This window comes from Macrosteles quadrilineatus, unplaced genomic scaffold (genome assembly GCF_028750875.1).
Source record: "Macrosteles quadrilineatus isolate MER2022 unplaced genomic scaffold, UCM_ALF_1.0 Scaffold_9__3_contigs__length_116548681, whole genome shotgun sequence".
NCBI lineage: Eukaryota > Metazoa > Arthropoda > Insecta > Hemiptera > Cicadellidae > Macrosteles > Macrosteles quadrilineatus.
Genome location: NW_026542602.1, coordinates 12818347 through 12831203, shown reverse-complemented (window position 1 = coordinate 12831203; position 12857 = coordinate 12818347). Strand labels below are relative to the sequence as shown.

The 12857-nt window shown below is 32.7% G+C and overlaps 1 protein-coding gene and 1 long non-coding RNA gene across 8 annotated transcripts in view; one reads left to right on the top strand and one right to left on the bottom strand.

The window, feature by feature from the left end:
* Positions 1–12857, bottom strand: part of LOC129002312 (tyrosine-protein phosphatase Lar-like) — a 679394-nt gene that overhangs the window by 393477 nt on the left and 273060 nt on the right. The gene's annotated exons all lie outside the window — the stretch shown is intronic.
* The window catches only part of LOC129002313 (uncharacterized), a 74879-nt gene that overhangs the window by 46403 nt on the left and 15619 nt on the right, over positions 1–12857 (top strand). Inside the window, exons 3-4 of the long non-coding RNA XR_008491567.1 lie at positions 4545–4644; positions 9604–9721. This is a non-coding gene — a long non-coding RNA (uncharacterized LOC129002313). The remainder of the gene's footprint in view (positions 1–4544; positions 4645–9603; positions 9722–12857) is intronic.

Here is a 12857-nt window from a genome sequence, read left to right as displayed (position 1 = left end):
CAAAAGTAAATCAAATGTAGCTTAAAATATAGCATTTTCTATATCTTTTCATACTTAAAAAAATACGATGACTGGATCCGTTGTAAACACCTAAAGATAAACTATATTCACTAATATCAACTGTTTGGTTTTTAAGTCCATTGGATTACCATTCAAATATTATAAACAAATGTATATGAAGGATTTTACAAGCTCATTAGTCACTTATTGTAGGGTCGACTATTTTAAACGTTTTCGGAACAACTCTATGAAGTTCTACTTGCCCAAAACCAAAGATAAAATTGATCGAGAACTGCAGTGAGAGTTCAACCACGAAAATACCATTTACGTAAACTTCGATTAATGTGCTTGCTGTGTTGAAATCTAAAACCTTTTTTATATTATCATTTATTTACATGTTTTCAGGTCGTACTCCCAGGGTATTGGCAATCTTTATAAATTACGTCCAATAATTTGAGGAATCCTGGGTATTAATTTCAGCTATGCGTTACCAGACATTCTATGCACATGCTGCACAGCATTTACCCGCTTATTGCTGCACCATAGTCCAGCTATACGTTGCATCCAGTAATTAAACCAGTGATTGACACCCACATAATCTACCGTGTGCCCTCAGGCGTTGATTGCCATCAAAATAGGTACATTAACATCGTAATTACCTTCCATAGAGATGGGAACTACACCATAGGCCTGACAGAAAGTCGGGGTCGGGGTTAATAGCCATACAGTAAAGGCCATCAAGTTACACAATGTGATTCTGGGTCCAATCCCTCTGCATCCTAAAAATAGAATATTAAGAACGCAGGATACTACTGTATATTATTACGTTACTAATACAGAAAATAAGGGAATTACCATACGAGTACAGTAAAGGTATTTTATACGATAAACTGTCGAAATCCGTTTTTTGGTCCCACCGTACGGATTCCATAATGACCGACTTTCACTCGTTAAACGTAACTTTTAGCTACACTACAAAGACCAATTATTTTTTCCTTAAAAACAGACATTGGAATATTTATTAATTTCAGTTAGGAACATTTCAAAACTAATACAATTTCTTAAGTTATACCAAAGTTAGACCTTATATTTAAAGCTTTTATTTGTGTATATTTTTGTTTATTGGAAAATGAAACAGTAGCTGAAACAATAACAATGTTTTTTTTGTTGAAAGAATAAAAAAATGATACTTTATCAAACATTACTATTGCATAATACCATAGACTAACCAACACAAGTATTGGGGGAGTATGTTTTATCTATGATAATACACAGATTTTTGCTTAGGAAACAATGTTATGATGAACTTTCAAAGGTTATAAACACAGAACGAAAACAGGTGATTCCACAGTAGTGCATTACTGTACAGCAGAACGTAATGAAAGCGTTCGACTAACGCAGGCGGCAAACATGTGTTTTTTGGGCTAAATTCATGCACGAAAATCCACCAAAACAGACCTGTAAACTTGAATGGACAACGATATAGGATTGGTCTTGTAGTTAAAGGATAACGTTTTTTAATTTTTCAACATTTGCTTAGTGTAATTAGAAGAGTGTTATAAAGTCATTACGTATGGTAAAGCCTACCTGGTTAACCTAAATGTAATGTTTTGCTAACACCAGGATTAAATCTGTGTCGAGAAGAGTCGGTTCTTTCGGCCATTTGCTTTATCTACGAGGTACGTTTTACAAAATTACGTTATACAATGCACTTCTGGATTAGATTTTAAGGCCGTAATGTCATACTTCAACAATTAGTAAACATTTGTATCATCTCTGTCGGTTAATGTTCTATTCGTAAAATAAGGAAGGTTTTTTACTAATAAGGAAATTGTTGCTTAATCTTTAAACCGATCGTAAATAATCCAAATGGAGTTAATAGGGCTCTAAAAAAACTTAAAAACACCCACACCTCAAAGCAAGTAATATTTACCCTAAACTAAGGGCGAAGGGGTTTAAAATGGACGTTATCCAACAGGCTATGTTAGTATACAGCCTCACAGCAACTCCGTATAAATCACAGCCAGTGAGGTGAGGCTGCCAAGTCAATTTTCAACCACCTAAGGCCACTAGGGGTTGTTGTTATGTGGATGAATTGCACGAGGTCAAATGAATCGTCAATCAGAAACTATTTTAAGTTTTACCATTTCTTTAATGCAGTTGCGCAGAATCTTTTAGTATAGTGGTTCCATCAAAATATACATCAGTAAAGATGGAAATGATATAGGGGACTATGTAAGTACTCTACGTATCTTTATTCTAAGTGAAATTATTTTATGCAGTAATCATTTACTGTACATTCTTGACAATGCTGAGAAACTGGATCGGCTAAGCTCCTAAAACTCGATGAAAAAATGTATTCTTTGTCCTTGTCACTGAACCTACAAAATACGTTATTGTTTCTGTTTCGTACCAACATAAACCCCTAAAGTAACCCCTAAAACTGCAAGTGATTCCATTATTCTTTATCAACCCACTGCCAACTAGGTATCCGCAATATTATGTAGGCATCACCACACATCGACACGACTCTGAACGGAACTGGTTTGCCTATTTGTCGACTTCATAATTTCCACTATCACTCCTATGGCTAGGATCACAAAAAACGCGATTTCAACGAATATTTGAACGCTAGTTTTGAAAAACAATGTGATAATTCAAAGAAAAATATTCTTGCAACCCTATTAAAATTCAGTTACTCAAAAACGAATACGTGAGCATGTTCATAAGTAAATAACCTTGAATAATAAATATATATAAAATTTTCAATATTCGGTATTACATATAATTACTCAAACTTGTAATGTTTGTTTATATCACTAACCTACTTAGATGCCATAAAATAGCCCCGACCACGCTGTTTTCCTAGGTTCCTACTTACACACGCTTTCAACCTATAATTTGAAGCAATGGCACATTGTTATATTTAAATACTTTTTTAGTTGTTGATCAATAAAATTCTTCTTAAACCAGAAAAAAAACATAAAAATTAAACCGACTTACAATTTTGAGGAGAAAATAATAAAAAATAACCCAAATGATATGAAACCACTTTTGCGAACAGACGTGTATCTTACCGTGCTGTTCAGGACCCTTGGGCGATCTCATTAAAATCTGAGGTCGAGTGATTTACGTGAAACAGACTACATTAGATCGGTCCACTGGCCGAGAGTCTGGCCGAGTGAATTTCCCATTCCTCCTCAAGCCTCGTGGCGTTATTAAGTGTTTTACCTGTGCGGTCCGAGGGTTAAAAATATATTTGAGCCCTCTTAATTGTAAAACACGCAAGATTTAAATTTTTTCCCGTTTCGGAGGTTAAATATCGTGCATCAATTAATAATCATTAATGTCTTAAAATCAATTAATATAATTAATTAATTAACGTATCATTAATTAGCATTAATGTCTTTTATGTCCTCTTCATAAATAGTAGATCCTGTATGACGTCACATTAGAACGACTGGAAATCATTTAAAAAAGGGGGTATTTCAAGTTACTGAATCAAATAGCTATGATAAACTCAGTAATATATGAAGTTTAAACATCAAGTGCTTTTGGATTCAAAAATAAATTCAGTACTATTAATTCTGTCAATTTAAATTGCCATTGCACAAAATCATTATTTTCGTTTCACACCATTGAATTCTATTCTACGAAATTACCGTTGTAATGTCTCAATAGCAACCAACTTCTTCGAAGTTATAGTACTTTATATCCGTTAGTAAGGTACCGAAAGATGATGTCTACTATAGAGCCAAAGATACAATTTTAAGGTGCATTATACACGTATCCATCAAATTTCACAGTTAAACAACAATACAATTTTGTTACAAGGATAAATATAGTTTCACTGTTATGGCTAAAAACACCATTCACGTAGAACACTCTAATGGCGATTACTTTCGCTTACTCCATTCTTCGTCATACACAATAGAAATCATCACACTTTTCCCACCCGTTACTACATTAAGGTGTGTAAAGGTTAATTTGTATGTAACCTATTATTATGTGAACTACTAGAAATCGGAGTTTATGAGATTAAACGGCTAAACGGATTATTAATGCATTAAAAATATGAAAAAAATCTTCCCCACATCTTAAATTAACAACTCAACAGATATAATACCCTACAATTATCGACATACAACTCCTGAAGTAGATCAACCCTGACAAGCATAAATATCAAACCCCTCCAGTACATTGTGTACATGATATTTGAAACAAGGTCATCCTGATATATGAACAATGTCGGGACCTCTCCCAGTGTAACAGAGTTTGTTGTATGGCAGAAGGTGGCGGTGAAAAATGGCGGGAGATAATTATTGGTCAACAGCTGGCCGTGCCATTCGTCTTGTCAGACCTCGCCTCCATTTTTTACCATGGAATATGTCACCATGTGGAAAAAACATTTTATAGAAACATTTTATTTATGTGGACCTCTGTAAAGAAGTATATCTTTAACGTCCTTTTAATGTAAACTTTATTTTATATTTATACATTACAGTACAATTTTAATATCTAATTAATATCTTTTTGGTTGACAGGAGGGTGGGCTTCAACTGAAAAACATGCGACGCGGCACAGATGCAATACTTAATCAGAGGCAGCCACTGACCAACTGACGGAGTTGCATTTCAATACCAGGTAAAGAACAAAATTAAACAAAAATTTAGTTATGTAGCAAAAATGCTAAAAATATTTACCTCAAGCTCAAATTAATTAAAATTTGTGATATTTTTGCAAAGATTCGCGGTGCATCTTATTCAATGCACAACGCATTTTATGCCTGACGATTATTCAACATATATTACAATATTATCGTCATATTCAATTAAAAAATAGATACATGATTCTGTTTACGTTTATATTAATACAAGATTGGGGCATTCAATTATTTTCCAAACGCAAAAAAAGTTAATTCAGGATTATCTAAAACCACAACAGTTTGCTTTTAGTAAGAATCCTTAAAAATATGCTTTAGCTCGGATGAGAGTCTTCGTTACTCCACACATAAATAGTTTTATTTATATTACAATTATTTGTGGCGTAATACTGTTTTATACATACGTCATCTAATAAAAAAAATCGCCCATCTATATTTACTAGATTTTCAACAAAAATTAATCAGCAAGAAACAAATGTATATTGAAACTGATACAAAAATTAAACCCAACCTTGTTACGCAGCTTAGTATAAAACATTTACAATTGCATCCTTAAACTGTTTTGTCGCGTTTACAACAGACACTAACAACAAACTACTGAAGCTCCAAGCGTATCCTTTTCTTGCAGACGTTTTTGCAGCCTCTACTTGATTGATACACAGAAATGGTCCTCCTAGCTGGTTTTGCCTGCTCTGCTCAAAGATTAACGACTAAATCAGCACCAACTACAACCTGCCCTGATTGAAAATGTCCTACAAAACACGCTGTCTCCAACTCGTACGTTTTGTCTGTAACCTGTTGTACAGTCCACTCTTACGTCAATTAAATTATTCTTGATTTATTTTCAGTTGTCAAATCACTAAAGTAAGTCATACTTTCGCTTACCAATGTAATTTAATGAGCTGGGACCATTCGTGGTGTGGTCATGAGTTACACACTCATATAACATTTATCAACCGATATTACTGATTGTGTGGTTGTATGGCCCTTTGAAGCGAAGATATTTTCACGAAAACTTTTAAACGGTTTCTTTAGGGAAATTGCGTATTCATTACGACAGTTTATTCACAAACTGTGTGAATCTTGTAATCTGATCAAGAAGTTATTTAGTTTATTGACATAATTACGATTTTGACATTTGAATGTGTCTTATTGTTTAAAGTTGTACAGTGAACATTATGGACTAAATTCACATCTTAAGCAACTATATCGTTAGTATCTTTATTAGTGTTAAAAATTTGTGTACTGACTTAGTTTCAAGGCAAATAAAATACGGTTCAACCGATCAAACCGTGCATAGTAAATATACGTAAAATTATTAAGAGATTTTGTATTAAAACTAGGATTTACTTGTCTTGAGAAACTCTCATTAGTGTAACAAATACTAAAAGTGCGTACATTTTGGCAGTATTAAAATAACTTTGGGTATAGTACTTCCCTAAATGTATTTTTTTTTAACTGTTCGCCTTTCAATCTAATATACTCATAGTATGTAACACTCTGAATACTGTATAACCTTTTCGTAAACTATTATATTTAAGTTTAAATTATAAATGTAATCTTAGATACGTTTTACTAACCTATACAACTCGATTGTATGTTCGATTAAAATGACCACATAATTTGATTTTAGACCAATTTTTTTATATGTTTAGTGTTTTCATTGTAATTCAACGTGCTCTGGCATACATAGAACTAGACAAACACAATGGAATAAACCTTAATAACCGACCAAAAACACGTGAGTTTATAAATCACTCTGGAGCTAATTTCAAAACGAAATCCGCCCCGGAAATGTGAAGCAGGGGGACGAAAGTTGGTATCAGACAAGAGTGAGGTTTCTCATTTCCCCAACATAACGCGACACTTCCTGTAGCTAATTACTGTGTTGTACTTAGTAAATCTGTCAGAGTCGGTGGGGAAAATACTCAACTCAACTGTGGTGGTAAATTTGTATTTAGTCAGGGTGGTAAATCATTTAGACGATTTGCCAAAAGAAAGGCGTATACTATTGCTCAGGTGAAAGGAATATGTTTTAGAGAACTTCGGTAACATCTGTTGATTATAGTATATAGCTAGTCACATACAAAGCCACTTCCATGGTTCGTATACTTACATAGTAGAGTACTAATAACACAGCGGCAATATAAATCTATTAATTTAAAATATAAATTAATTATTTTTATAGTGCGCTATCGTTAAAAATCTAGGGAAGTTTTATGCATAGACAAAGATCCCGAGATCTAGAATCTAGACTTTGTGTAAAATAAACTTATATTTTAAAGGAAGATTTAATTTAAGCCTCGAGTACAAAAAAATAATTCCTGTTACCTGCGAAACTTAAAGCGTTGTTTCTAACATGTTTATAGACACGATGAGTTCTATTTATTTTTTTGATAATAATTTAACGAAAATATGTCAATAAATGGATTTTTTTTTACAAGGCTATATCCACTATAAATGTTTGCATAGGGTTTGGTAATAATAGAGGTTTCACTTTTACACTGCAATTAAAATGTAGGCCTAATATTTGTTCATGTTCCAAATTTAACAAAGTATATTTTATCATTGATTGATACAAGTTTAATTGCATATTTAAAATAAAATATAAAATAACAAAGGTCCGATAAACAAAATTATTACTACGATGAAATAAAACTTGCCGCTTTACCTTACCATAGAACTCGGTTCAACATACAGTACCTGTAAACATTAAAACAATTTGTAAAATATTTCTTGACGCTTGGTCTAATAAAAGTATAAAAATATAAGGTTATTTTATTTCAAAATATTTGTTTGTAAATTGAATTTTATATGTTATGTGTATGTACTAATGTGTTTCAAAATATCATGTTAAAAAACTTTATAATATAACCATCATTTATTTCATTTAACCGACAGTTCCTCTTCGAACGTCCGATCTGATGAAGATATCTAATAAGTTAAACACACGTACGTATCCTTAAATAATTTAAAAGCAAAAGGTTTATTTTATACACATTTACCAAATCTTAATCTTAATCTACCCAATTTTCACACAAGTCGTGTAATCTATTCACACCATCCAAACAACACAATGTTCCGCAAGGCTTTCCACTACAGCCACAATACAATGTCACTGATGATTCGTCGTTGAGATAGTTAAGCCCTACAAACATCCAGTTATATGAGCATTAGCTTGTATTCAGCAACTTTGACATACGATCGCTAAGACTCATAGCGAGCAGATGTCATTAGCCCTCAATGGGAAAGGTCTTAACGCGAGTTCAGCTAAGGGGGAATATACCTGTGATTGTGGCTGATAACACTGTTAAGCAGATTAACTGATTTGCCTGATTTATTAGAAGATAAACCCCTGCAAACAGTTCTCTTAGGTAAATTTGTTACAAATGATCGTCACAATACTCAAGCTACTTTTGGTTTGTTTTGCTTAAAACTGATTCTCTCCTCTATGCTGTTTGCTTGAAATATCGTAACTTCAAATTAGATTTTTGAGTTGATTGTCACGAAACTGTTTCTTTAATCCAGGTAAAAGTTAATTTACTTTTCCCGAAATCATACCAAAATACAGGGTGATTCTAAATTATTTTTACACTTTTAAAACTCCATAAATGAAAAAAATATCCAACCTATCATCACAAGGTGAGAATAAATTGAAAGAGGAGATTCTAAAGTTTTGTTTAACACCACTTGTTGAACATACAGTAGCTACAAAAATAGCATCTACAGACATTAAAGATTTAATCCTTTTACCTCTCTGAATTTCAAAACTTCATATGTTGAATTATCAAAAGTTTTAAGTAATACCACTAGGGGTCAAGTAGTTAATTATAATTTACCGATCAGTTATTGTTGTTCACCATTATTGTAAGCTGCGAGGAACAGGACTTAGAAAGAGTTTTGTGTTTTAGAGTTACATTGATTTTAAATTGTGTAATTAATTTAAAGCCGTAGTCAAAATTTTAAAAAATCTGAAGAGGTTGATTTTGCAACTATGTTTACCAAAGTTGTGTCAAACAAAACATTAGTATCTCCTCTTTCAATTGATTCTCATCCCGCGATGATATGTTGTATAGTTTTACATTTATTTTAAAAGTGTAAAAATAATTTAGAATCATATTCGTCTGGTAAGAATGTACTTACGCATGTATATTCGTCTGGGAAAAGTCTTAGGGTAGGTATTGCAAACTTGCCTCTTTTTTCGGTCACTAAGAAGGCAGACCACTACGCAATCTTTTTTAGTGCAGGTTTTAAAAATTGTATTTAAAAAGCTACAACCGGTATAGTGTCTAGCTTTAAAAATAAAATGTCAATTAACACAATTACTGTGTATTTATTGTATTGCTTAATACAGGTGTTGAGTTTTGATTCGCTTTGTGAGAAGAGTCTATTAAAGCTGGCACATTACAAATGTAGCAAATATTAGACAGTTTAATAAGATTAGAGACTATTAGGAGTATGTAAATAGAGAATAGATGAATGTAGGAGACTCATCTAAAGGTTTTAGCGAATTTCCCATAAAGGGAATAAGCTATTTGTTCTTAAGCTGGTTTAATATAAGAATTTGACGGTGCACATATCTGATTATCTATTATTCCTTTCATACTACGGTACAACTTGATGTTCTGAAGTAGATTTAAAGTGTCAGCTAACTTTGCTCCTTTGAACGACAAACTTCCGGCGTTCAACATAAGCAAAAGTTTGAAACAAAGGAATTTATACAATATTGATCAGACATCGACGTCATATTACCTTCGTGACGTCATTGAATATAAGGTAAATATGGGCGGAGAATAAGACCTATCAAATGTTGGTTTTCTTCCACCATAGGTGTGTATAGTAAACGCCATACAATTACTGAACGAACATGTGAATCAAAGTAAAATCTTCGAATAATAACCAGATGTGTATAATTTAAAAATGACCTTACAATGTTGCAGATCAATGGGCTTAAATTCAAGGACACTGAGGGAGACAGAAGCGATTAAAGGAGATATGATAAGAGGAGATACGAGAGCCGTTCGTCATCGAATGGATGAAAACTACACTATCGACAAGGTATACAGTATTAAGAAATTGTAAATGTTAATACTTCAATACATGAAACTGGGTGACATAATTGTCTTAGCTTGTTAGACAATTTGTCTTACGTTTTGTATTATTTGAGATGCACTTTATGTACCTATTATTGATATGCATATAGTGGTACTGTAGTAGCACTCCTTTTATCTATGGTAGTAGACAAGTAAATGCTAACACTTATTTTGCATGTTGAACAGAAATCAGTAACTTATCCAGTATCAATTCCGCATTCCCATATAACAATAATATTATAATAATATAATAGTACATATTCATAGCTACCATTTTAAATAGAATATTACTGAAAGTATAACAAAAATACGTAACCAGACATTGAGCAAAGCTTTGACGTCATTGCCATTAACTATGGCTGAAATCAAAGCAATTAACAATGAGTATTTAGTCGCTCAGATATTAGGAGCGTCAATCTTTGAGTGTTATACACAATTCACGTCAATCAAGATTCATATACTAGTGTTCTGGTGTCCCCGATATTAAGATATTATTTGCACTCACATAAAAATAAGTTATTGAAATAGAAATACAATTTAACCAGTTTTTCTGAATTAATTATAGTTATATCGGTTTATTTGTATACCGTTGGGAAGTTTGTAGAAGCAATTTAATTTTTTAAGATAAGCTTTTTAATTGTTAAATTCTTGTATTAAGTAAGATCCACCTGTATTGCCATAGGCTATTACCGTAGGTAGCACGGTAGAACCTAGGCCCAGGACTAAAACACTTTTTCATTTCGATGAAAATGTCCTTTAAAATATAGATAGATTTGAGGCTGTTTTAAATACCGGGATAAAAATCCTGAAGTGTTCAACTAAATCAAAACGGACACACGCTGTATTTAGGTGTTCTTCAAAACGCAAACATAGTAATGAGTTAGAGAAATCTTGCGGTCAATTAGGAACAAGTTCAGAAACACTATAATGCGGCATATATTTTTATCATCTTTGGCTTATAAAGCATAAAATATGCAAGCATTGACCTTATCTCTGGTATTCTCAATTATTAAATTTTTGTTCCGTCTGACTGAAAAATTAACATTGAGCATACCAAGTGTGGGTGTGCGTAAGAGGTGAAACATGGCTAAGACGGTGCACAGTGGTTACCACATTAATGTATAAGAGACATAATTGTTACAATAACATTAAGGGGGCAAACCCCAAATTGTCAGACCAATTTGAAATTACGTAAGGATTTTTAGTAAAAATATATTGTCCAAAGGGTTCAATACCTATCATACAGAATATTAATTTATTATTTTTTCTAACTGAGTACAAATTGGTCGCTAGCACTAAATCATAAATGAGGCGTCGAGAGGCCAAGGGAGATATGTGACTTTTTAAAAAATGTCATTGTATTTTTTTCATAGTCATAAAAAATAAAATAAAAATAAAAATAAATTCACTTATACCCCTTGGCTTCCAGCTCTTAGGTGTTTAGTTTGGAGGCCAAGGGATATAAGTGAATTATTTGTTGAAATTCCACCCTTTTTTAACAAAACCCGTTACCATGACAACATTTTTTAAAAAGTCACATATCTCCCTTGGCCTCTCGACGCCTCGTCATGATTAACGTTATCTATATTTTTTGTAAGTTTCTATATTTTTTTTTCTTTTCAGCAATACTTTGAATAAAGTAGGACAAAAGGAAATAATATACTAGGCAACAATCTGTTTATTTCACAAACGACCATTGTAATTTAAATGTTATGTTTCGACTTCGGTGTCCTATATTGTAAATACATCCAGACACAATACAATACATCCCTAAAGGCATAGTTAACAATAGATATGCAGTCGTGAAGTAGTGTTATCACAGCATCATAGCGGACCATTGTACTGTTCTGGCCACCGGCGTAACACAAGTTAACAAATTTACTACAGTACTAACTTTAGCCAATACAACTACTGTGGCTATCTTTGATATCGCAATGGCTACTTAGTACAAAGCTAATTTGCAGTACCATTTAAAAACTCGACAAACAGTTGAAACTATAAAAGTTGTTTTGAGTGGTATTTAAAAAAGATCAAACATTTTGTATGGTAGAATCACAATATGCTTTTAGGGCAACCATTCAAACCTTACTTTTTATACGCCGGGAATCGAATCCGATCCTTTACGCCAAAATTCGAGACGGCAATCCAGACAAAAACCTGACAAATATTTCAGCTAAGTAGGCTACATTTTTATATGAATTTTACGAAGACGCGTCATTTAACCTCTTACATAATGTACTTACCATCACAGATAGATTAATTCAAGATAAATTCAAGGTTGATTCAATACCTACGTTTTCTTGTTAAAGTAAAAACCAAATAATGAAACACCTTAAAACCAGCTTAGTAAAATGTTGATTCCAAAAGTTTGTAAGTGAATAAACGATGTAAGAACTACTTATCAAGATAAGTGCTGGCTAAAATAGAACTTAGGCCTAACAACATTCAAGTTTTATATTATGCAACATTCATTGTAAAATATTGATGGGTTTCATTTACATTTTTTACGTATTTTTGAAATTTTATCTTGATCTACAAATACGACAGAAATGAAACGTTTCGAGTAAATTTAAGAAGCGAGGCTCGACGTTACATTCAGAGCCGCAACAGCTGGTGTTTAAATATTAAACCTCCCAATTCTGTGAACACTTCCGTCGATCCTACTTCAAACTTTAGCCTTCCATCTCAGGAAGTGAAGGGACAAGACACAACCCTTACACTGGGAATGCTAGTAACGCATTATTATTCTTACCGAACATCAAGAGAAAGTATTTTTTTAATTAATTTTAATGTACAACTTGTTGTGCATTTAAAACTATATAAAATAAACTGCTATTAATCCGGACGCAGTCAGGGGAGTTTAATCAGAATATCCGGTTATTGATTGTAATGCAGACTTTGCCTAATCCGGACTATCATTTTACAAAAGTCGGAAAATATTACATAATAAGATAAAAAAAAAACACCGATGCAGATTAAACTTGCGTATAACAGTTTAGAGTGCTTCAGTAATTACCTTTGATTTTAATACAGAATGCAATTTTTTATGTTTTAAATAGTTGTTTTTGATTGCACACTAGGGTACTAAGGGTAAAGTTTCC